This window comes from Ursus arctos, unplaced genomic scaffold, assembly GCF_023065955.2.
Source record: "Ursus arctos isolate Adak ecotype North America unplaced genomic scaffold, UrsArc2.0 scaffold_230, whole genome shotgun sequence".
NCBI classification, from domain to species: Eukaryota; Metazoa; Chordata; class Mammalia; order Carnivora; family Ursidae; genus Ursus; species Ursus arctos.
In genome coordinates this window covers 6,478-31,695 of record NW_026622909.1, presented here as the reverse complement: position 1 = coordinate 31,695, position 25,218 = coordinate 6,478, and the positions used below count along the sequence as shown (strand labels likewise).

Below are 25,218 nucleotides of genomic sequence, written 5' to 3'. Positions count from 1 at the left end.
CCTACATGTGTAATCCTGTCTTGGTGTCTACTTCTCCGGGAGCCCAAAGTGACACACCGTCCCTTTCCCAGAAGGTGTTGCCCATCCTACCATCTAAAACCCTTCCGGGAGACAGCACGAGCACACTCCATCTTCCACATAAACTCGATCTATCCCTCCGCCCTGAAGTGCTGTTTCCTCAGAATTCCCACAGCATTTGGAACTTTGCGTTTGGCGTTGATGGCCTTTGGCTTTGTGTCTGCAGGATATCACCTACTAGTTGATAAATACACTGAGAACATGAAGAGCTTCTTGTTCATCTTGATTCCTTTTGGTAACATACTTCCTTATTTGTAATCATAGTAATTAGCATTTAATCAGCACTCTCCAGGTGCCAAACACTGCCAGAAATACTTTTACATGAATTAACTCATGTAATCCTCCCAAATGGGATCGGTAATATTATTTTCGTCATTTTACAGATGAGACTCAGAGAGGTTAAGAATCTTGTTCAAGGTTATGCAGCTGGTAAGTGACAGAGTCAGGACTTGAACCCAGGGAGCTGGCTCCAGAGTTCCCTTGTTCATTTAGCAGTTATTTTTTATCCACACAGAATAGGTGCCAGGGGCTATACACAGTGTTGGGGATGCCAGAACTTGCAATCCAAGTCTAGAGTAAATAACTATTAAAAAAGCAAACAAACCCAAAATGTGATTTCCAAATAGATGGATGTAAGTCTGTGAGGGAGTAGCAGCTACCTGATGTTTTGAAAAATTTTCTAAAAGCTTTCCTGCCCCAAAGATTGTTTTCACAAGCCAGATGTTCCCATCATTAAAGTAATGATTTGAGACCGAGAATTAAGGCCTCTTGAAGGAGCCCCCTAACCTCCTCCCTTGTGTACGTGCACTCATTATCAGACCCACCCTCTGATCCCAAGGGGAACAGCTGTAAAAAAGGACTATTTGTGTGGACAAAAGGGAGAAGAGGTTGGGAAAAGAGGTCCGGGGAGAGGGGCAGCCAGACCAGAGGGCTGTGGGTAAGGATAGCCTTGGGTGAGGCTTCTTTCATGGAAACAAAATTGCAGAGACACTATTATAAAATTTCAAATATACAGAAACCAAAACTGAGTCACTATCCCCCCAAAAGGACAGGTTGTAACTAGTAAAAATTCTTTCAATGAGACCTTTGTTAGTATTTTTAAGACAGCATGGAAAAGAGGGGAACAGATGACATATGTTGTCTCGTTACAACTTTTTAAAGGGATTAATGTGTTTTATTTATGTCTGGTCATATTTCTGGTGCAAACAGTGTAGACCTCTATTTTCCATGGATTTTATATCTGATAAGATAAGGATGTGTTTGGGTTAGTTCGGCTGATGTAGTAGAACTTATGCTGAACTTCGGGGTAGAAGTAAAATATCACCTCGTGTGTGTGTGTGTGTGTGTGTGTGTGTGTGTGTGTATGTGTCATATTGCAGCTATTTATTTTGGAATGAATGGTTCCATTCCTCTCTTCCTGCTCCTTAAATAAATATGTACCGAAACAGACATCATTTTGACTGAAGTAAGTAAATAATGAACTGGAAAAATATTTGAAATTTATAGGAGAGGATGTAGTTATAACCTCAGTACATCGAGAGCTCCTACACATTAATAGGAGAAATTAGAACAGATGTTTAAAGTATACATATATATGTCACAAATGAAGAAATGACAAGAACCAATGTTTTAAATGCCACTTCAGTTATCTAGGATATATAAACTTACAAATAAAAAAGTATTTACCGATGATTTTAGCAAAGTTGCTGTTGTGTATGTTTCTTCCCTTAATGATTCCTCCCGGTTATCTGTATTTGCTTTCCAATACACCTTTGATAGGATTCTGATTTGGTATGATCTCTCTGGAAAGTAATTTGTTGGTATGTGCCAATGGTCTTAAAAAATGTACATATCATTTGACTTAATTTCCTTTTGTAGGAAATGATGATAGGTTTACTTAAAGGCGATTAAGAAATGCATTGCAGCATTGTTTTCACGTTTAAAATTTTGTTTATTGAGGTAAATTTCACATACTATAAAATTAATCATTTTCAAGTGAACAATTCAGTGGCATTTAGAACATTTGAAGTGCTGTGTAATCACCACACCTCTGTCTAGTTCCAGAACAGTTTATCACTCCAACAGAAAACACTGTACCCATTAAGCAGTCTCTCATTCCCTCCTCCCTCCAGCCCCTGGCAACCATCTGTGTGTGTGTTTAACCAGCTGAGGGTTTTTTTTTTCCTCCTAAAAATCATTCTGCTCCACCAGGGTGATAGTACAATAGACCCTTGAACAACAGGTTTGAACTGCATGGACCTACTTCTATGTGGATTTTTTTTTTATAATAACAGTACAGGACTGTAAATGTATTTTATTTTCCTTATGATTTTCTTAATAATATTTTCTTTTCTCTAGCTTACTTTATTGTAAGAATACAGCATATCATGTGCATATTACGTATATACAAAATATGTGTTAATTGTTTATGTTATTGGTGAGGCTTCTGGCCAACAGTAGGCTGTTATGAGTTAAGTTTTGGGGGAGTCAAAAGTTGCTTGCAGGGAGTAGACAGCCCCAATCCTTGCATTGTTCAAGGGTCAGCTGTATATGTTGAGCATATTTGTATGAGTGAGGACTCTTGGTTGCAAGTGGCAGAAACTCAAACTAACTTAAAAGGGGGAGATTTAATGATACACACAACTACTGTTGGGGAACATTTGGCTTTAAGTACATATGACTGTTAATAGGGATGTAAGTGGAGTCCAGGACACTCACCCATTCTCACCTCCACTCTCTTTTTTGACCTCCCTCTTGGTGAAAAATACTCCTTCCACTCTTGGTTCTATGTCCCTTTGTTTCCTTTCTGTGGTTTTCCTTCATTCTCAGGCTGACTCTTCCAGGTGCAGGAGAGATGGTCGCAGAAAGCTGCTGACCCTTGAGAAGAGTGTAGCTCCTCTAGGGCCCCAGGTCCTGAGACCATGCTGATTGGCTTTACTTGGGTCATGGGCCCATTCCCGTGGGAGATAGGGTACTCTGCTTGGCTGGCCTGGATATCATTTGCCCTGTTCCTAGAAACTGAATTTCATTCTAGCTCATATATTCCTGAGAAAGTAATTCTGGAAAGGCATTCTGATACATTCCCACACAAAATAGTACTGCTCATATCTCTGCTCATGCCCATGTATATATCACAAGGGCATTGACTTTTGTGTTGATAATCCTGGGGCATTGAGAAAACTTTACATGACATTTAATAAGTTCTACTTAAGACTGTGGGAGTTATATTTGAGGATTTATCTAATTTGAGGGAAGTAAGGGTTTTCCTTTTAATAAATGGATTTGCCACTCTTTGAGTTCTGTCTGTTAGTATACATTTTTTTTTAAGTCATTCCACAGGTAGATACTGACGGTTTGCTGTGTGCCAAATAAACCTCCAGTTTAATGAGATTTTCATTCTATTTGGGGAGATGGACAATAAATAACAAGTAAATGTATAATTTCAGGTAATGATTATAGAAAAATGAAGCTTAATAGGGGCGTGTGTATGCTGGTCTAGGCAGCAGGGTCAGGGAAGGCCTCTCTGAAAAGGGGTTAGAGTCAAGATCGGGTTAAGCAGGGAATAGCTTGGTGGTTATTTATGGGAGTAGTGTTCCAAACAGAGGGAACAGTAAGTGCAAAGGCTCTGAGTCATTAATAGGCTTGAGAATCTAATGGAAGTCAGTAGAGTTGGAGGAGTTGTGGGTGGGGGAGGAAAGGGTAGGACCAGGTGGGGCTTGTAGGTCTCATTGAGGATTTGGGACTGTTCTCTAACTAAGGTGAGATGGGGAGCCCTAGGAGGAGGATGAGCAAGGGAGTGACCTGAGTTGAACTTCAGGACCTTTCTTTGTAAAGCCTTTCTTTTCTTTTGACTTACTTTATAAAAAGTGTGATCCTTCGCTCCAATACTGAGTCGTGACTGAAGACAGAAAAGGGAAGAGGTAAGAGGAAAAAAATGGGGCTGGAGAAGAGAAACGAGTAGCTGTGGAAGCCGTGGCAGGAGCAGGTTTTGTAGAAGGTGGGCATATGTGGTCTGTGTCTGTCCTTATTGTGGCAGCAAGCAGTGATGAGAAGACAGGCTGGGAACACCTCAGCCCGTGGGACAGGAAAGCTAGACTGCTGTGAGGCCATGTAGTGGGGCCCACACAGCAGTCCAAGCTTGTAACAGTATGGAGGTGGACTTGCTATGTTACTCCAAATTTCAGTAAGAGGCAAGAAGCAGATATATTAGAGAGTACCCCAGGGATGGCTGGGTGGCTCAGTCGGTTAAGCGTCTGACTCTTGATTTCGACTCAGGTCATGATCTCAGGGTTGTGAGATAGAGCCCCGCATTGGGCTCTGTGCTGGGCTCCTGCATAAGATTCTCACTCTCAGTCTCCCTCTGCTCATGCTCCCCACCTCCCCCTGGCGTGCACACTCTCTTCCTCTAAAAACAAAAAAAGAGTACCCCTGATTTTGACAAAATGTGGAGATAGATCTGCCAGTTGCCAGAAAAGAATGAACACAGGAAAATGTTGATCGGTCAGGGTAATATTGATTTATCTATATCATGAGTGCAAAGAGAAGCCAATGGTTGGCTCAATTTCAGGAACCGACCTAATTAGGGCCCCATTTGTACTTTATATTGTGTTTCTTAATGGAAAGACCTGAGGGAGTCTTGATCTTTGACTCAGTGTAACTTGAAAAGATGTGATTTTTATGAACCGATGTTGGTAGCTGAGCTTGCACCGATGGAGATTCTCTTCTGGCAGTTGCTTGTTGATGCCAGGTTTACACAGAACGAAGAAACGTGACTGAATGTGTGCTAAGGCCGCCAGGTCTTGTAAATGAACGTTATCACGATTGGAAATGTCATCACCTTTTCCATTCAGGGGTGTCACGCATGTGGTTGTCCCAAACTCAGTGCAAGTTATTGAGTGGCTGGGCAGAGATAATTTCTTTCTGCCTGGCTCTATTATTTTTCTACACTTTTTGGTAAATGACAGAAACATAGCTTTCCCTAATGACAGCAAAAGTTCTCTATAAATAGGTCATTTCAGGGCATTATCTACAACATATGTGTTATAGAATAAGTTTAATTACAGTGTTGGACAGAAGAAATTTAAGTTATTTGCTATTTTGGGGGCATTTTTCTTGGTGAAGATACTATTTAATATATTGTGTGGGTCTTGAGTGTACTTCAAAATTGGAGAGTAAGACAAGTTTGGCGAACATTATAGTCTGGTGTCATGTTTGCTGAGTTGTTCTTTTCTTTTTTATGGTAAATAGGCTTTGAAAAATATCTGAAAAAGATCTCTTTCCAAAACACTCTGGCAACTTTTTTTCCCCCCAAAATGAAAAATAGGTGTGTGTATGTGTGTGTGTGTGTCTGTGTGTATTTATTTTTTCCCCCCTTTCTTTAGTTCTCCCTCCCATCCTACTTCCCCTCTGGTAGCAGGGAGTCTGATTTCTTTTTCAATGAGTTTGGCTGGCTGGCTTTCTTTCCTTCCTTCGTTCATGCATTCCATGTATGGGTGAGATCATTGAGTACATATTTGTCTTTGTCTGACTTATTTCTCTTAGCATAAAGCCTTCAAGGTCCATCTATGTTGTTGCACATAGTTGTTTTGGTTATGAAATTTAATGTAGTCATTATAAACATTTGAATGATACAAAAAATAATTTAAGTATGAGAAACCTCTTCAAATTCTGCAATCCTCTAATGACCATTGTTTTCTATGCTTGTTTTCTGTGCCTGCTCTTGCTTACGTGCATCCTCTTCTCTGTCTCTCTCTGTGTCTGTCTTGGGTGTGCAACACACATAAACACAGTTTTACATGAATAGTCATCATGCATGGTCTAGCCCTAGATTTTTGACTTAACACTCCTTGGATATTTTTCCACATCCCTAAGTGAAGACTTACATAATACTTAAATGGCCGTCTTATGTTCCACTGGACTTGTATAACAAATTACGTGCCGCCCATCCTCAGGTTGTGCGTTTCTGGCCTTCCCATGCTGCTAGCAGATTGAGGCCTGGGAGTGAGAAGAGTGGCAGCCTGGTGACCAGAGGCCTTTAGTTTCTTGTGTAAGGTATGCAGGGGACCATGTTTGTAGCTGCTGACAGGTTGGGGGACATTGTGATGGATTTCTGGAGTTAAAGAGAGGCCCTTGGGGAAGGGTATTTCAGCTTTTGCTGAGGTAACTTCATAGAAAGACCACCTTTTTAGCCAGTCCAGGAGGAAGGTCATTCCACTTGCAAGCTGACTTTGGTGTCCTCAGTGAACCAACTTCTGGGTCCACTTTTAGATTTAGTAACTCTTTAGTTCTGTGACTTCAACCAGATCTATGTGCTTAAAAAAAAAGTCATGTTTCTGGGGCGCCAAGGTGGCTCAGTTGGCTAAGCATCTGACCAGCGCAGGTCATGATCTCGGGGTCCTGGGATCCAGCCCTGTGTCATGCTACCCACTCAGCAGGGAGTCTGCTTCCCCTCTCCCTCTCTTTCTGTCCCTACCCCACTCGTTCTGTCCCTCTCTCTCTCTCTTTTTCTGTATCTTAAATGAGTCAATAAAATCTTTAAAAAATAAAATCATGTTTCCAGTTATGCTTCCCTGTGCTTCCTCTGTCACTTCCTGTTAACGTTGGATTTAGAGGAGCAGTGTGGGAGCCTGACTGCCTGGGTTGGAGTCTGGCAGTGACCTAACCTCCCTGACCAACCACTGGCCATAAGGACAGTACCTGCTTCCTAGGGCTACTAGAGGTTTAATTAAGTTAATATATTCAAAGCTCTTTTTGTAAGCCATTATTATAATTATTAATAATTATTTGACATAAGTCAGATGGCTCTCTCTGCCGTCATCACCACTTTTCTGCTTCCTTAGTTGTTGGAGATGGGCTCAGGTAGAGGTTACCAGCTAGCTCCCGCTTTATCTGTCTTATTTCTACCAATGACTCCCTCCCTGGTGAGTGGTTTTGACTGTAATATAGGCTAGCCCCAATTGAGATCAAGAAAAGTAGAAGCAATTTTGCATTGACTTAAAAAGTGATGCAACTTGATTCTACAGAAGGAATAGATATATTAAAATGTATATGAAGCACATTTGTTAAGCATTGTATTTCATTGGTATATATTTATGTTTTGTTATATTGGAACTTCATATTGGTTAAAAAGAAAGTCTTAGGATCCTGTATTTGAGAAATGTAGGTCAAAATGTTTAAATAAAATAGCTCTACTTTTTGAAACTTTAGCGCTGGGTAATTGGGATACATCTTCATATAGAATTACTTTTAGGTGTGGACTGTCAGTCCTGGATAAGAAGTGTTAATATCTGACTTGTAAGAATTTTGCTTTCTAGATCTAGTTTACCTTATAGGTATAAAGAAATGAAAAGAATCCATCTTACTAGGATGGATATTTTTTACAACCTCTTCACTCATACTGATAATTGTTTCCTGTTCAACTGTCAGGTTTTATTTCGGTATTTCCAAGAATGTTTTTGGATGCAGGTAACAGAAAACCGGAATGCAAATGATAAGGAATTTTTTGTCTTATAACAGCAGCCCTAAGGCAGGTCAGGGTGGGCCCAGAGCCAGCTAATTCACTCAGCAGTTCTGTGATGTTGAGGGTCCAGACTCTCTCTGCCACCCTGCCTTGCCATCCTTAGTGTCCTCAGTGTGGCAGGCTTGTCCTCAAGGTAGCAAAATGCCTGCAGCCCTTACAAGCATTGCACCCAGGTAGAACAACATCCAGAGGCAGGAAAAGAGGAAATGCTTCTTCTTTGTGTCTCTTTAAGAGCAATGGCTCTTTTTCCAGACATGGTCATCAGAATTCTTCCCATTTCTTATTGAACAGTGTTGGGTCACAGGCTTGGGCCTAAACATATCACTGGCAGGGCGCGTTGTTGGCACTGTAATTGGCTCAGCAGCATCAGGTCCTTCCTCCTAGGGCCAGGGGTAGGCCAGCCTCCCAGAAGGACATGACTTTGTGGGGGAGGATGAGCCCAGAACAGATAGGGCCTCTGTTAGGAAAAGGAAATGTCTGTCTGTGGGAGTGGGTGAAGTGGGGGGCTGGAGGGAAACCAACAGTGTCTCTCCAGGCCGCTCTTACTTATTAGTTTAAATGCTATGGAGAATATCTATGAAGTGAATCATCAATCATGGTAAAATTTTGGATACATGTATATTTTTAGGGAAGAATTTAAAATTTTGCACTGTATCTGGTATATACAACATGGCTATAATGTATGCAAGAAAGAAATGTATCAGCCAAGTTAAAAGATGAGTTTGGTTCACTTTTTGCAAATACGAATATATATTTTAGGTCCCGGTATGCTTCCAGAATCATTATGCCAGGGTTCTAGGGGTCTTTTCCTTCTCTTGGGCCAGGCTGATGGTGTTTGGGCATAGAGGCACGTGTGTATATGCTGTTGGCCCTGGAGAGGACTGAAAATTGGATTAACAGTGTGGATAGGGCTCACTTGAATGGTGGGGCAAAAGCCTGATTGGCTTGGATGCTTGGTTGGGTGGGTGGGTTTAAAGTGTTTATTTATTTTTTATTATATATCACAAGTTACATTTTATGAAACATATTCTTTCACTTACGTATTCAATATTTAAAACAATTTAAAAAATCCTTTTTTATGTGTAGCACATGGCCTGTGAGCACATAAATCCGTTCAATTGATTCAGGGTCGAAACTGAGACTGGGGTTCTCTTGAGTGAATATGGAAAGGGGAAAGGGAGGGCATTGGAGGTCAATGTGCAAGGGCTGATTAAAAAGATGGGCTGCGGAAACCAAATTGGGGAAAACGAAAGTGAAGACTTAAGGAGCATAGATAGTGATCAGATGGTGGGGTCTTTGGGTTCAAGGACCTGATAGGGTTGAAGAGTTGTTAGAATTATCTTTCTAGAAGGGGTGAGCAGGGACAAGGAGAAATGGCAGGTGACAGGAGAGAGGAACGAAACTGGGACCCCAAAGTGGGGTGGTAACAAGCAGTGGCTGGGTCTAGGCTGTGCTGCAGACATGCATGGTGGGAGAGGGGGTGGAAGACAGCCTCTTTGGGGTAAGTCAGGCATGACCTTTGTAAATGCTGAAATCAGTGCTAGTTACAAGAGAAAGAGTGAGCCAGGCCCTGAAATCTTCAGAGAGCATGCTGGGGTGAGTGAAAGACTGTGTGCAGCTCGGGTGGGTGGGCTCGTTAGCATGCAGACTGGTTGTATGAGTAGCAAGGAAGTATTGGTGTGTGTGAGGGGAAGCACTGCCATGGTCTGGATGTTGCAGTGGTGAGCAGGGAGGATGCCGACCTCATCTTGGGCCAGGCGGTATGGGGTGTAGGATAATGAAGGGCTTACCTGACAGTCTATAGTGAAGCAGTCCCCTCAGGGGACTCTAGGTTTTAGGTGGAGCCAGAAGGGATGTGGTGCAGGAGAGGGGATTTGGTAAGCTTTATTGGATATAGGGGGTGGAAGAGTTGTGGTTAGGAAGCTGGGTGACATTAGGTGATGCCCAGCGCTGTATGGAGGGGACAGTTAGAGATGTGGGTCATGTGGGAAACTTGGATTTCTGGGGACATGGATGGAAACCAGGGGGGAAGGCCAGAGGGGACATCCCTGGCGTGTGCCTGGTCTAACAGTTGTCTATTGATTGAGTCTGGTGTCAGGCATCTTGTGGTGGGGAGGTGAGGAATAGGGGCTGGGTGTTGTGCAGGAGCAAGGGCCTCCCTTTATTTTGGGGTGGGGTGGAGTCATGTTTATCTTCAGTACATTATTGCTTAACTTCTGGATGTCTCCAGGAGTAATTCCCTGTCCAATATGTCCAATGATGTTTATACCTAAAAGTGGATGTGGATTGAAGACATGGCACTTGAGAGAATTTTTCTGAAATTTGAAGTCTTCATGGCATCAGAAAAAGTGTGTTTGCAGAATGGACTTTGAACTCTGAGTTCTTAAGGCTTTGAGAACTTCCCGAAATAACTTTGCATGATAGAGTGTTGGGGGGGGGGGTGTGGTGTCACGCCAGGTGTCCTTACCTGCAAGCTGACTTTGGGGGATGACTAGGCCCAACTCCTGATTCACCTTTTTCCACCAGACTTCTCCAGCACACCTTGACCACGTCTCCTTTCAGAGCCCTGATGTACTGGGCTTACCTAGCGTTTCATCTACTAGGTAAGTTAGTATTTCATCCACACCGGGATTTTGCAATTGCGTATCATCAGTACAAGGGCCGCTTTCAGGTCTGTAAATAGATGCATTTTTCAGATGTGTATTTCTCTTTAATAATAATGATGATGATAAAAGTGTTGATTTACCACTGAAGCACAATCAGCATACCTGCTGTCTTCTGACCTGATTACTTGCTAAGTCTCGAAAGGGCTTCATTGTGTGGATTTTACTCCTTACCAGGTATGAAGCTCCAGGTCATTCATCTGTGCTTGGCACAGTTGTACTGCACACACAGAAGTTCTAAAATCTACTGGCCAGTGTCAGGAAAAGGAGTCTTGCCTGCACCCTGGTTGGCATGGATTACTGTTGACAGAAAGTTTGTATCGATGGGCAGCCTCTGTTATTCAGATCCATTTTTTCTGCTTTTCCTTATAATGTTATACTTGGGGGGCATCTCTTCATGGGCTTGCTGGCCTTCATGCCAGCGAAGCTGTTTGGTGATGAGTTTCTTCTTCCCCATCAACATTTCCACAATAGTGTTGAATAACAGCCCTTCCCCATAGGCCTTATGGCAACAAGTGTCTATTTTTCTTCCTCACCAGACTGTGTTGGCTGGGGTGGTTCTGCCTCTGGCTGCCGGTTGCTTGGGGTTGGCTCCACTATGGGTTGGGTCCAGCTGTGCTCCATGAGTTTCCTCCTATCCCTTAGACCAGACACTACGTGAGGTTCTCCAGCCACCACTGGGTCATATTTCTCATGACTGATTGCCCCAAATCATTTGCGGGTGTGCATCATCCAAAGGTGTGGCTTCAGGTAAAGAATAATTTGTGGCATTTTTACAAACTACCACAAGAGGGAAAGAGGATAAGGACCAAGGCAGTTGTTAAAAGGTGAAATCACCAGTCATATTAGCTTTTAAGTAACAGTGCATTGCTAATGACATTTCCGTTGTCAGTGTTTTTTGTCTTATGTCTGACTAGTTTATTTTCCTTGTTCTCACTGTTTGTATTTTTTTAATTTTTAATTTTTTTTGATGTAAAGTTCGATGATTCATTAGTTGCATATAACACCCAGTGCACCATGCAATACGTGCCCTCCTTACTACCCATCACCAGCCTATCCCATTCCCCTACCCCTCTCCCCTCTGAAGCCCTCAGTTTGTTTCCCAGAGTCCATAGCCTTATTCTCTCTATTTCTAAATTATGTTTTATTTAAGTTGTCAAGTTCACCTTGAGTGTTTATTTCCCCTTTTTCTGTATAAAAGTCTGTAATTTGGAGCATCATACTTTCAGTGCCATTGTCTGGGGAATTTGAGTAAAATAGTAAATGATACCATCTTCATCTACATGTGGATGTGTAGGCAGGGCTGGGAAGGTTCTTAGTTCTCTGGTGGGGGGGGCAGCTGGAGGGATGGAGCAGTAGGAAGGATGGGGTGGGGGGCGGGTAATTCCCTACTGGGGAAGAACTGAACTGAGCTTCTTATTCCTTTTGAGGGTTTCCACTGGGGCTCCTGAGTGGGATAAGGATCTTTCCCCCTCCTTTGGTGCTTCCTGGGGTCTGCTGAAGCAGGTTTTAATGAGGCTCTATTATGATCCTCTCAATTAAAAAGGAGTAGAAATGGTATTGAAATGGATTATATGTGGAAGGAAATGGAGGGATAATCCCATTGCTTTCATAAGTTTGCTTGTTGGTAGTGCTTATTGCTGTGTTGGGATCAAGTGCCATTTAATAAGTCCAGTCTCATTAAGTGTATGAGTTTCATGAGTCATTGAGTTTATGGCTTCACAGGTAGGTGAAGCTGGTTACTCCCACCTAGTGAGACAGCCTTTGTCAGGAGCTAGGTAATTACAAAGCAACTAACATGTATATAATGCCGAAAGCACTCTGACAAGCTGATTTTATCCCCACGGGAGTCCTACGCTGTAGGAACCATTGGTGGCCCCATTTCTGAGATTGAAATTGAGGCAGAGAGTGCTTAAAAAAAACTTGTCCAAGGCCCTGTAGCTTCTAGACTTTACCCAGGCAGTCTGCTCCGGAGGTTTTTGCCCTCAACCTTTGCTATTGCCTTTCAGCTAAATAGGGAGAAATAACTGTCAACAAGAGGTTTTAGCTGGACAAAGGAGTGGGAGAGGGTAGCTTTTGGTGTGGTTTATAGATTATTTTCTGGATAAAATGCAAAAATAATAGGAACGGTTTATTGGCTCTTGGTTGGTGGTAAAGGAGAATGAGAAATTAAAGATTTCTTTAAAAATTCAGGAATGGGGGAGCCTGGGTGACTAACTCTACTAAGCGTCTGCCTTGGATTCAGGTCATGATCTCAGGGTCCTGGGATCCAGCCCTGCATCAGGCTCCCTGCTCAGCGGGGAGCCTGCTTCTCTCTCTCCCTCTGCCTCTCCCCTGGCTTGTGTTTTTTCTCTCTCTCAAATAAATAAATTAAATATAAAAAAAACAAAAAAAAAAGAAAAGAAAAGAAAAAAAAAGAGTCAGAAATGACCCCTAGCTCTCTAAAGGTATCTGCTGGTTGTTTCTCTGTGGTTAGTTTGAATGTACTTCTCTGGGCTTTGTGATGATAGTAAGGCAGTGTGCTGGTGTGTCTGTGCCCAATGCTGAAAGTCACCACCCCAGAGGCAGTTTGAGGCCTCAGCTCTTTTGTTCAGCACTTGTCCCCCCTCTCTCTTCCTTACTACTCACCAGGACTGCTATGGGAGGGGACTGCAATGAGCTTCTTCATGGGGAAATTGGCAGTTTGACTTTCAGTGCCACTCACTCCCATCATTTCTCACCTGTCTACTTATCTTCCCACTCTTTTGCATTCCCAGGGTGATGATTATTTTTATATATTCCTGACCTGATTTCTGGTTTTGATTTATTCGCCCTTGTCTCTGAGGCCTTTGTGTGGTTCAGATTTGAGTTGGGAGGCCAGATAGGAGTTCTGCCCACATCTCTGACTGACTGTGTTACCTTGGGCAGGACATGGGAGATCTAGAACCTGTGGTTTCTTTATCTTGATCGCACACCGCCCCCCCCCCCCCATCTACCTCACAGGGTTATAGGTGAGGGTCAAAAAAAAGAAATTCCTGAAAGTGTCTTTTGAAGTATAAATGTATAGCATTATTAATATTCCCAGCCTCCCCAAGTGGCATTGTCTCCTCCCTGCTTTGATGCCCTGCGTAAGCTTTGGTCATGGTACCTTTTGCATTACTTGTTTACCTCTGTACCCTCAAAGGCCCTGTGTCTTACTGTCTTTGAATTTCCTAGCACTTGGCTCAAGGCAAGTTGGAATGGGTACTGGCTCAGTAATGTTCAAATCAATGAGTAAAGAATGTCTGTCTAAGGGATGTTTCTGGTCATAGTTGTTTTTGTCGTTGTTCATTGTTTTTTTCTGAATGAAGACTTACTCCTTGTCTCTATGTTTCTTGAAGTTAGCCTTGTTAAAAATCAGCCCTTTCTTACTTTCTTGTGTTCCCTTTTGCAGGATGTTAAATTCCAGTGTCTGTGGCCTCCTTCTTCAAGGGCTAGGCTTACTTTTAAATATTCATCTGATGAGTCTTGATTTTAAACAATCAGATAAATCAGTTCTTCCAGCTATTGACTTAGAGATAGAAAATATTTAATATTCATTGTTTGTGTATTCATTTAACAAATACGCCTCGAGTACCTTTTGGGTACCAAGCTCTGTTCCTGGGGCTAGGAATAGAGCAGTGAACAAATTGGATGAGATTCCTGGCCTTATGCAGCTTCCGGTCTAGTGGCGTGTCAGTCAGTGAAGAAGGAAATGAACACATAAGAGAATTTCAACGAATCTTAAGAGCTGTAGGAGGGAATCATGTGAAGAGGGCTTCTAGACCAGTGAGCAGTCGTAATATTTATAAATAAAACTGAATATGCTACAGATGTCATGCTCTTAGTTTCCCTTTGTATCAGGTTACCTGAAAGGTATCTAATGGTCTTGATGGTGAGTACTTGAAGCTCTGTCCTATCCAAGCCTCATCCACAAGAAAGATACAGAATGGCTGAGGAGGAAGGTGGCTGTTACCTGGCCTTTGGTTTCATGAGAGCACCTCAGTCTGTATGAGTGCTCCTCAACCTTGACTAGAACCCTCTTTGTTCAGGTAGCTCTTTTTGAGTATCTCTGATGGACCAAGGGGGACCCAGGAAAGATAAGGGAGTCATCGATCACCCAGTAACTTCGCTGTGCCATCTTGCTGTGTCAGTGCACCCACATCCTCAGTGCCAGGGAAACTGCTTGCTCATGGCATTGTGTGTCCATTGTATGGTGAGCAGTCAGGCATCCAGCCGTTGCAGAGCCTGTGAAGGAAGAAGGCAGGGCGATTGGAAAGCATGTGAAAAGTAACAAACAGCAGCACTTTTGGATTTCTTTGAAGAGGTTAATGTGTGATCGCAGTTCTGAAGGATGAGAGGGAATGAGCCATGTGGGGATCTGGGCCTGGGGACGGCATACAAGAGGTGCCCCAGATGGAGAATGCATTTGAGAAGTTTGGGGAATAGAAAGAAGCCGCAGTGGCCGGAGGGTAGGGTGTGAAGGACAGAGTGCTATGAAATGAAGTTGGCATTGAATGGTGGAAACTACGCACAGCCTTGTAGGCTGTGGTCAGGAGTTTGGATTTTAAGTACTACTGGAGGCCACTGGGAGGTTTTGAATGAACGAATGCCCTGGTTTGATTTATAGTGCTCAGTCTTTCTGCTGACTGCATGGTGGAGGATGGCCTGTGGAGGGGAGGAGTGGAAGCAGGAGCCCAGGCAGAGGACATGTTGTAGCCTGGGTGAGGATTCATGGTGACGTATGCCGGGCAGAGCTGTGGAGGGCATGAAGTACCCAGGGCTGGAGCATGTTGGAGGTGGAACTGACACCCTGGAGATGGGCTGTGAAGGAGTGAGAAGAACCTGGGATGATGAGCAGCTGGGTGGGTGGCGGGGCCTGAGGGAAGAACAGAATTTGAAGGGAGAACAATACATTACTTTGGACACATTTGATTTGAGGAGCCTTGTAGACCCTCACGTAGAGAAATGCAGCTGGCAGCAGGCTTTGAGAGTAAAGCTTGCAGGGTGAAATCTAGAGTCCCCAGCAGAGCGGTGAAATCTCTTTCTTGATCATATCCAGGATTTGAAAGTGGGTTAGGCCATTTCTTTCCTATAGGCATATGATCTAATTAATGGTTTACACGTTGTGGCCATTATCCTATCATTGTTATTAACATACATATATGTTACAGGCTGTTTCTCTTTTTCAACTCATTCTAGAAAATACTGAACTAGATAAATACTGTGCTAGATGTGGGGGCCATAATGACACATCGGATGGACCGGGGGTTCTGTAGGTTTGCTAGGATCTCTACCATAGAAGACAGATCATTCATTCAGAATTAAGTCAATTCCATCTGGAGGGATTCCATCAGGAATTAAGTAAAGTGAGATATGTTTTATGACCCAGGGAGAACCAGCTGGTGGGGCAATGGCAGAGGCACTGACTTGGTCTCTGGGCAGGCTGGGGATGTTTCAGCTACCAGTGAATGTCAATAGGAGCTGGCAGGTGAAGTATGCCTCAGGGGAAGGAGTGAGTGGTGGGTGGGCCAGCAGTTCATACTGGAGTGAAAGCGAACAGAATCCTTTCTTGGAAGTGCATATTCTGTGGAAGGCACTCAAGGATTCCTCCGTAAGCTTATGTAGCTCATAAGAATGATAATACCAGTTTCTTTGCTACCTGCCTTCATGCAGGTAAATTTGTTAGTTACAAAGAACTTCTGCTGCTCTGTGCTTTTATTTTGGGGCAGAAACTAGAATGTGAAATTGGCAGCCGGTACGACATTATAAATACCTTATGTACATTATTTCAAAGATCCAGGTCAGGTTTTTTGTTTGTTTTTTGTTTTTTGGGTTTTATTTTTGTTTTGTTTTGTTTTTTGAATGAAACGCCCCATATGGTTCTCAGAGGAAAACAACTTCTTATCTTCACCAGCATTAGTTTATAGAAGTTAAATATAGTAATGGATGTGTTCACATATACTCACAGTATTAGGACCCCAAAATTCAACTGAATCCACTTTATCATAGATTAAATAGCAGCACATTTGTTTCTTGAGTAATCCTTGCAGAATTTAAAGAAGCTGTACTTAATTTTCCCAAGATGATTAGTGTGTTGTTCCCAAGAGCTAACACCTTGGTCAGGACCCTGTTGTAAATGGCACAAACAACCTGTTTGCTAAGGAAAATGTATAGAGGTGTGTTGACAGTGGCTAAGTACTCTGACCAGAGTTGTGAGGGGTAATCGGGCCCCTGGATGAAGTGGCTCTGTTGCTGCTGGGCCCCAGCAGTTATGGCTGGGCTAAGCTCCCTGCACAACTTGCCTTTCTAGCCGCAGTCCCTGGTTGAGCACGCCTGGTGCAACAGGAAGAAACACTGCTCAGGGCAACTCTAGGAACACATGGTGGGCCTCCCTGTGTCCACACAAGAGTGGAACAGCTCACCTGGAAGCTGGAGGGAAGGCTTGACCAGTGGCCCGGGTGGGAGTGGGTGGGTGTGCTGGGGAGTCCGTGCTAATTCTCTTGAACTGCTTTCAGGTCAGCTGGGAGGGAGGATAGACCGCACCTATATAGGACTCCAGTAGCAACATTGTTTTTCAGATGTATAAACCCATCCCTCTTTATGGCCTATGTCAAAGCCACCTCCTCTGTGAACTTCTATTCCCCATCCCCAACAGGAAGGCATCTTGTTTCTCCCCAGTCCTGTACTAACCTCTGGCCTTCTCTCTGGTCTTTGAGTGCTGTGCCCCCATAGCTCTGATGCCCTTGAATCAGTCTCCTGCAGGGGTCTGCCTGTGGGGGAGGGGCCCTATGCCAACTAAGATCTCTTCATGGAGAACAAATGGTTGGGGATATTATTTTCCTAGTTGTGTTTTGTCTCATAGGGCGATAAATCTAGTTTTTACTTTCCTTCATTTCTGAAAAGGTTGTTTGTGAATTCTGATAGTTGTATAAGATTATTGTCATTCTGGTAACTTTTTCTTTTCAGATAATGTGGATGCAAGTGATCTTAAGCAGTGTTTTGAGACCATGTATTCTCAGATATATTTCATCTTCTATGAAAATTTTATAACCCTGGAAAACAGTTTGAAATTAAAAGGTATGCATTTCTACAAAAAAAATTTTTATAGGCAGTTTGTTTAACGTTCAGAAAATTTTAGAGGTTGTATGTTTCATGCGCCACAAGTTATATGCTTTTAAGCTTCCTTTCTTGCCAGACGCTTAGCAAAGCTAGGAGATCGCAATGGTTAGCATCTTTGTCTCCCTGGAACATTCTCTTATACAGCTCTTATTTGAACCACCAATGGCTGCAGGGAAAATGGAAGGAGAAACCCACAGAAGGCGTGAGTTCCACGGGAATAATTTACTTAAAAAGAAAGACATAAAAGTAATATGTGCATACTATGAAAAAAATCAGACTCCACTAAAGGGTTTGAAATGGGGCGCCTGGGTGGCCCAGTCAGTTAAGCGTCTGCCTTCGGCTCAGGTCACGATCCCGGTGTCCTGGGATTGAGCCCTATGTTGGGTTCTCTGCTCAGCGGGGAGTCTGCTTCTCCCTCTCCCTCTGTCTGCCGCTCCACCTGCTTGTGCACTCTCTCTCTCTGTCAAATACATAAATAAAGTCTTTTAAAAAAAGTAAAGGGTTGGAAATGAAAATTGAACCGTATATTTTTGCCCAGACCCTCAGTCCTGCTCTGCCTGCAACCACCATTAAAAGTTCATTGCATTTCTTTCTATATGTGTTATTAATGTATTATGTTTATATTTGCTTATGGTTATACCATTATATACCTGTATAAAATATTCTTTGCAAAATCAAGCCAATAATGTCACACTGCACAATCTGCTCTGTATTTAGGTGACTGGATAGTGTAGCCTGGGGAGCCAGACTGGGTTTGGATCCTGGCGCTGTTCTCCCAGCTGTTGCTCCTTGGTCAAGTGACTTCACCTCGCTCTGACTCAGCTTTCTCCTGTCAGCCTCAAACAGGTTAACACGTATCCTGGGATTTCAGGACAGAGTATGGCACATAATATGTGCTCAGTAAATATTAGCTGCCATCATCACCTTTTATTTGTTTTATGTAGTCTATTTTGGAAATCCTTACATGTGAGCACACTTATTTCTAACTCAGTTTTATTTATAAAAAAATCTTTCTTTTACTTGAGTAGAGTTGACACACAGTACCACGTAAGTTTCCGATGTACAACGTAGTGATTGGCTCATCACAAGCGTAGCTGCCATCTGTCCCCGTACAGCACTATTATAGTAGCACTGAGTGTATTCAATATGCTGTGCCTTTCATCCCCGTGACTCGTTCACTCCATAACTGGAAGCCTGTACCTCCCACTCCCCGTCACCCATTTCACCCATCCCTCTACCCCCTTCCTTCTTACAACCATCAGTTTGTTCTCTGTATTTATAGGTTTGATTCTGCTTGTTTGCTTGCTTATTCACTTGTTTTGTTTTTTTTAGATTACACATGTGAGTGAAATCATGCGGCATTTGTCTTTCTCTGACTTATTTCGCTTAGCATAATACCCTCTAGGTATTTCATGCTGTTATAAATATCAAGATCTCGTACTTTTTTATGGTATGGAGTAATATACCCTTGTATGTATGTACCACTTCTTCTATTGATGGACACTTGGGCTGCTTCCATATCTCAGCTATTTTAAGTAATGCTGCCATGAGCATAGGGATGCGTATATGCTTTCAGAATGTTGAGTCTGGTTCATAAACTGCCACAACAGTAGTGGGAACTCTGGAAGGGGAGCCAGTTTCAGGAGGTAGGATGAGTGCAGCTTTGGGCAGTCTGAGTTGTGGTGCCCGTGGGACACCCAGATGTGGGTTCTGGCTGGACAGTAAAAATGTAGGGATGGGAGCGTGGGAGAAGAGAGGTGCAATCATGCTGTTGCCAAGCGATGAGTTCTTCATAGAGAGAGTGAGAGTTAAGGATTTGGGGTAACTGCTTCTTTTATTGGGCAGATAAAGAGGAAAGATAAAGGAGTAGTGTGTGGAGCTGGGAAGGGACTTCGATACCAGGAAAGCAGTTTTTCACGGAAACCCAGAGAAGATTGAATTTCAAGGAATGAAATGTCGGCAACGTTTAAGAATGCAAAAGTTGTGGAGCAGCTGGATTAAGAAGTGGTAGTGCATCAAGGAGGTTGTCACTGAGCACTGAAAGAAAAATCTAGGTGAGTAGTGGGATCCTAAGCCAGACAGAGAGATGGAGTGAGTGCGGGGGGTGGGGGAGGTGGGTGAGACTAGAGGCTACACCCAAGAATACCCTTTTAGAATGTTTGATGGCGAAGAAAGGGGACTGTAACTCAAGGCGTAGCGTGGTCAGGGGAGGTTTTACAGGCTGCATTTACCTGTTTGCAGGCTGACTAAAGGGAGATAACTGATGGTGCACGATGGTGGGGGATGTGGCCTGATGTAGGGTCAGGTATACAGTAGAGGATGCAGAGAGGAATGTATGGATGTCCTGACCACTTCTGCAGAACCTAAGGCAGACGTCAGGCATGGAGGGGAAAGAACGTGGTGTGAGGCACTGTGGTGGTCTTGGACACAGAGTCTTACAGAATGCTCCAGGTTCTAGACGGTCATTAAGTCAAATACGGGCACGTGCCCAAGGATGCCAACTAGGGGATTGTTTTTTGTTTTTCAATGAATTGCTCAGTTTTTTCACCTGTGAGTTATAAATTGATGTAAATCTTGAGCTTAATTTTTTTCCAAATTGGTAGAAAATTCAAATATGAAACAATCTGACTTCTATCCTGTTTCCTAGTTTTTCTCCACTTAACTGTTTTTCACAGGTGTGTGGAGGAAAAAAGTGTGATATTATGGGTAATCAAAATAGCAAAGAAAGATATTAGAATCCCTAGTTTTTAAAAAAAGCCTTAAACCAAAAACCCCATTTGAAAGCTCCTCTGGCCCTCCTTCTTTCCCCTTTTGCTCTTTCTGTCCTTTTAGAAAAAAATGTAGTTGTTCAAGAGTGTATCAGTTAGTTTGTGCTGCATAACAAATTGCATTACAAACCATCCCAAAGCTAAGTGCCTTAATAAAACAACCAGTCATTTTGCTTACAATTTTCTGGGTTTATTGGGCAGTTATTCTGGTTTAGGCTTGCACATGCCTCTCACATCAGCTGGTGGTAGATGGCCTCGTTTACGTGTCTTGTGGTTGGCACGCTGTTGACCAGGGCACTCCATGCTTGCAGGCTATCTTGAGCTCCTTTCCATGTTGGCTATAGGGTTCCAAGCTTAGCTGGTGCATAAGGTTTTTCAAACTCATGCTTGCTTCACATTTGTTAATGTCACATTGACCAGAACAAGTTACATGCCTCTCTGATGCAAATAGAGAAATAGACATCTCTTGCTAGGAGAGGAAAAACTCTGCATTCTTGCAGTCTACTACGAAGAATCATCATGAAGAACCAATAAAACTAGGATTGAGATTTTAAAGTTTCTTGCTTTTAATACAATTTGTGTTTCGATTGGAATACCAGGAGAAAATATACCAAAACAACAGAAAGAAGGAAAATGTTTGCTGTGAACCATGAAATCATCTTATGATAACGTCAGCCTTCCGTTATTTAGGCCAAAACCCGAGTTTATTGGCTCTACCTTCAAAATATATCCAGAGTCATTGGCCTCTTCTCACTGCCTGTGCTGGTATTGCTGGTGCTCCCATTATCCTCATGCAGATTAGTGCAGTTAGCCTCAGAAATGGTCTTCCCCTTTCCACACTTGTGACCTACTCCCCCCCCCCCAATCCCTGCCAGAGTCTCTTCAGAAGAGCAGCTGGAGTGATGCTTTAAAAATATGACTCTGCACCCTCAAATAGCTTCCCAGTTGTGGAACTCATTACGATAGCCTCAAGCCCCACCTACCTGCCAGCCTTTACCCTACCCGCTTTCTAACCTCAACTGCAGCAATTCTCCCCCTTCGCTGTAGACTCAAGGGCCTTCTTGCTGTTTCCTGAGCATGCCAGACTTGCGCAGCTGTAAGCACTTTGCACTGTCCAATCCCTCTGCCCGGAACAAATTTCTCCCAAATGTCCATATGGCTTATTTCTTTACCCCCAAATGTCCATGTGTTTCTCTTCCTTACCTGTTTCAGATCTTTGCTCGGTTGTCATCTTATCAGCAAGGTGTACTTCCCTGGTCAGAATTGAATACTGCCTGTTTGGGCATTCTCCATTAGCCTTTCCTCTTGGTTTTCTCATTTACTGCATGCCTCCTACTGCCAGAATATAAGCTTCCTCAGGGCATGGTTTTTTGTGTTTTGTATCACGCCTGTATCCTCAGGGCCTGGAAGAATGTCTGACACAGAGACACTCTTTAGTATTTGTTCAATGAACGAATGCCATCTTACCTTACTTCCTAGAGCTGTGGGGATTCCGTTAGATCAGGGGTCCACAACTTAGAGCTGGCTGCTTGTTTTGACAAAGAAGTTGTTGGACACAGCCATACCAGTGCATTTATGTGTTGCCCATGGCTGCTTTTGCACCATCATGGCAGCATTAAATGATTACAAGAGGGGCCTAAAGCATACACTCCCTGGCCCTTTGCAGAAAAGGCTACCACTTCCCAAGTTAGATGGTGAATGGCAAGCTCTTAGCGCAGGGCCCCCGGCAGAGAGACTGGACAATAAATGTAACTGACTGCTGTAGGTTTTGTATTTTCTCTTATTGTCCCTATCAAAAGGACAGTGCACGTGACCTGAAGACATGCGTGGCTTTTCATGGTTATGACTGCTCTGTGCCTCTTCACATCAAAAAAGCTAGAACTCTTTCTTTGCATCTGCTGTGCATTCCTTCATAATTTGAGCTCGTAAGTAATTGAGAAACAAATAAATTGCATTCCACGGGTTGACAGTGATTTGGCAAACGTGGAGGCTGTGGTTAAACAGCTAGCGGAGAGTGGCTCTGCTAGGTGTGGACTCAGGTGCTGTGGCTTGGGTGTTTATCTACATTCTCGACAGGGGTTCCACGCTACCTCCTGGTAGTTTTTGAATAAATGAGTGTGTGTTCAAGCTTCAGTGTTTTCAAGATAACATAATTTTTAATATCTTAAAATGTACACATTGTCATGATAACTAATTTTTTTTTTATACATTCTAGGGAATAAGAAGTCACAAAGGGAGGAGCTGGACTCCATCCTCTTTCTTTTTGAAGTAAGTTTTTGTTAAATTCATTTAGCTTTTAAGATTCTTGTTGAAAATGTGGTAGTTTAGCTCTTTAATTTTACTTTTAGACATAAAAAATGATGGACATGTATTTCCTTCCTTCCACTTTTAAAAACAATGCTGCAAAGAATATTCTTGTGATTTTTAATTTTTTTGCAAACATGTGGGAGACTTTTTCCTGTATGGTTACCTAGATGTGAAGTTATTAGATGGAAATGTATCCACATTAAAATACTGATATGACCAAATTGTTTTTGAAAGGGTCATATAAATTTATATGGAAACTTTTATGGAAGTTGTGTGTAAATTTCCCTAAGCAACACTGGAGATGATTTTGGTGTGTGTATATATGCAAACTGACATGTTGAAAACCCACTGTTTTTAATATGTTGTTCCTGACTACTAGTGAGATTGCAATCTTCGTACGTGTCTGTGTGTCCATGTGTGATCACATATTCTTTTCCAAGTTGGAACAGTACGTTTGGGTGTGGTTCTTGGTCTATTAAGCTTACAGTCTCTCTTGTCCACATGTATTAGACAAGTGGCCAGATTACTGATACCTTGAGAGCTACACTAGAACTAAATTGTAGGTTCTGCAAGTTAATTGTTGGTTATCTAGAAATTATTCATGGTTTGAAGAGACATGTCCTTAGGCTGGTGTGCGATCAACTTTATGACGATAAAAGAAAGGCCTAATGTATATTTGTTGCAGAGCTGGCTGGAGGGAGAGGCCAGGGGAGAAAGCTCTCCAGGGGCATTTTGGGTTTGTGGAATAAAACAGATCTGAAGACCTCCTGCCCAGTACTTGGCTTCTGGCTGGCCCTCAGTGACTGTGGTTCCCCTTTCTCTCCTTAAAGGGCTGTACTCCTTCCCCAGAGTAAGAGACATTGATTCACTGTTTATGTTCTGGTGGTTATTGTGTTTCCTGTGGTAACCCTGCTGTGAATGAAATTTGTACAGAGGAGCTGTCTTTAACAGGAGCTTTAATTAAGCCTGTCACTTAAATATGTATCCATCATTTGTTTGAACTGTCCCATTAATTTAAATTGTCTGGTTTATGTAGCAGTTGAACATTTACTAAAGAATCTGTAACATATATGCAAGTTATGAGGCATAGTTCTAAAGCCCCTTCTCTTGACACCGCCTCCCCCCTCATTTTAAGAAGTAGAAGCTACTTTGGTGCTTCTCCTTGATCCTGTTCTTTTTCTCCTCTGAAGGCAGCCACTCCTCTGCATTATGACGTTACCCTTCTTTTTTAAAAATGGTTTTTACCACAAGTATTCGTATCCCTAAACAATGCATTGTGCAGTTTTGTTTGGTTTTGAGTATAATAAAAATGGTCTCACGTGGTGCATAATCATCTGTGGCTTGCATTTACATTCAACGGTATTTCTGAGATTTATCCCTGTTTGTGAATTTAGCTCAAGTTCATTCATTCCATTCCCACTGCTGGATTAAGTGAATATGTATGATTTATTTAATTCCAGCGTATTGTCTGCAGATTTTTTGTTTGTGTGTTTTCTTGGTGGACAGTCAGATTGTCTGTGAATAATGACAAGCTTGCCAGTGAGTCTGTTTTCTTGTCTTTCACTGCTGGTCTGTCCCTCCAGTACGTGGGTAAAACACACAACAAAGACGGTCACCCTGCTTCTGATTTAAAGCGTTCTTTTTTTTTTATAAAAATATTTTTTTATTATATTATGTTAGACACCATACAGTACATCCCTGGTTTTTTATGTAAATTTTGATGATTCATCAGTTGCATATAACATCCAGTGCACCATGCAATACGTGCCCTCCTTACTACTCATCACCAGCCTATCCCATTCCCCCACACCCCTCCCCTCTGAAGCCCTCAGTTTGTTTCTCAGAGTCCATAGTCTCTCATGCTTCATTCCCCCTTCTGATTACCCCCCCTTCTTTATCCCTTTCTTCTCCTACCGATCTTCCTAGTTCTTATGTTCCATAGATGAGAGAAATCGTATGATAATTATCTTTCTCTGCTTGACTTTTTTTTTTAATGATTTTTTATTATATTATGTTAGTCACCATACAGTACATCCCCGGTTTCCGATGTAAGGCTCGATGATTCATTAGTTGTGTATAACACCCAGTGCACCATGCAATACGTGCCCTCCTTACTACCCATCACCAGCCTATCCCATTCCCCCACACCCCTCCCCTCTGAAGCCCTCAGTTTGTTTCTCAGAGTCCATAGTCTCTCATGCTTCATTCCCCCTTCTGATTACCCCCCCTTTCTTTATCCCTTTCTTCTCCTACCGATCTTCCTAGTTCTTATGTTCCATAGATGAGAGAAACCATATGATAATTGTCTTTCTCTGCTTGACTTATTTCATTTGGCATTGTCTCCTCCAGTGCCGTCCATGTTGCAGCAAATGTTGAGAAATCGTTCTTTTTGATAGCTGAGTAATATTCCATTGTATATATGGACCACAACTTCTTTTTTTTTTTTTTTAAAGATTTTATTTATTTATTTGACAGAGATAGAGACAGCCAGCGAGAGAGGGAACACAAGTAGGGGGAGTGGGAGAGGAAGAAGCAGGCTCATAGAGGAGGAGCCTGACGTGGGGCTCGATCCCGGAACGCCGGGATTACGCCCTGAGCCGAAGGCAGACGCTTTAACCGCTGTGCCACCCAGGCGCCCCTGGACCACAACTTCTTAATCCAGTCATCTGTTGAAGGGCATCTCGGCTCCTTCCCCGATTTAGCTATTGTGGACAATGCTGCTATGAACATTGGGGTGCATATGGCCCTTCTCTTCACTACGTCT

The 25,218-nt window shown here is 42.8% G+C and overlaps 1 long non-coding RNA gene across 4 annotated transcripts in view; it reads left to right on the top strand.

The window, feature by feature from the left end:
- LOC113246772 (uncharacterized) overlaps positions 1-22,415 on the top strand; it is a 28,330-nt gene extending 5,915 nt beyond the window's left edge. For 3 of the 4 annotated variants that reach the window (XR_008961160.1, XR_008961161.1, XR_008961159.1), the window contains 4 exons: positions 17,227-17,337; positions 19,225-19,433; positions 21,947-22,072; positions 22,363-22,415. This is a non-coding gene — a long non-coding RNA (uncharacterized LOC113246772). Of the gene's footprint in view, positions 1-17,226; positions 17,338-18,711; positions 18,785-19,224; positions 19,434-21,946; positions 22,073-22,362 lie in introns of all 4 variants that reach the window. The other variant, XR_008961162.1, reaches the window with a different exon arrangement.
- Positions 22,416-25,218: the final 2,803 nt, after the last annotated feature.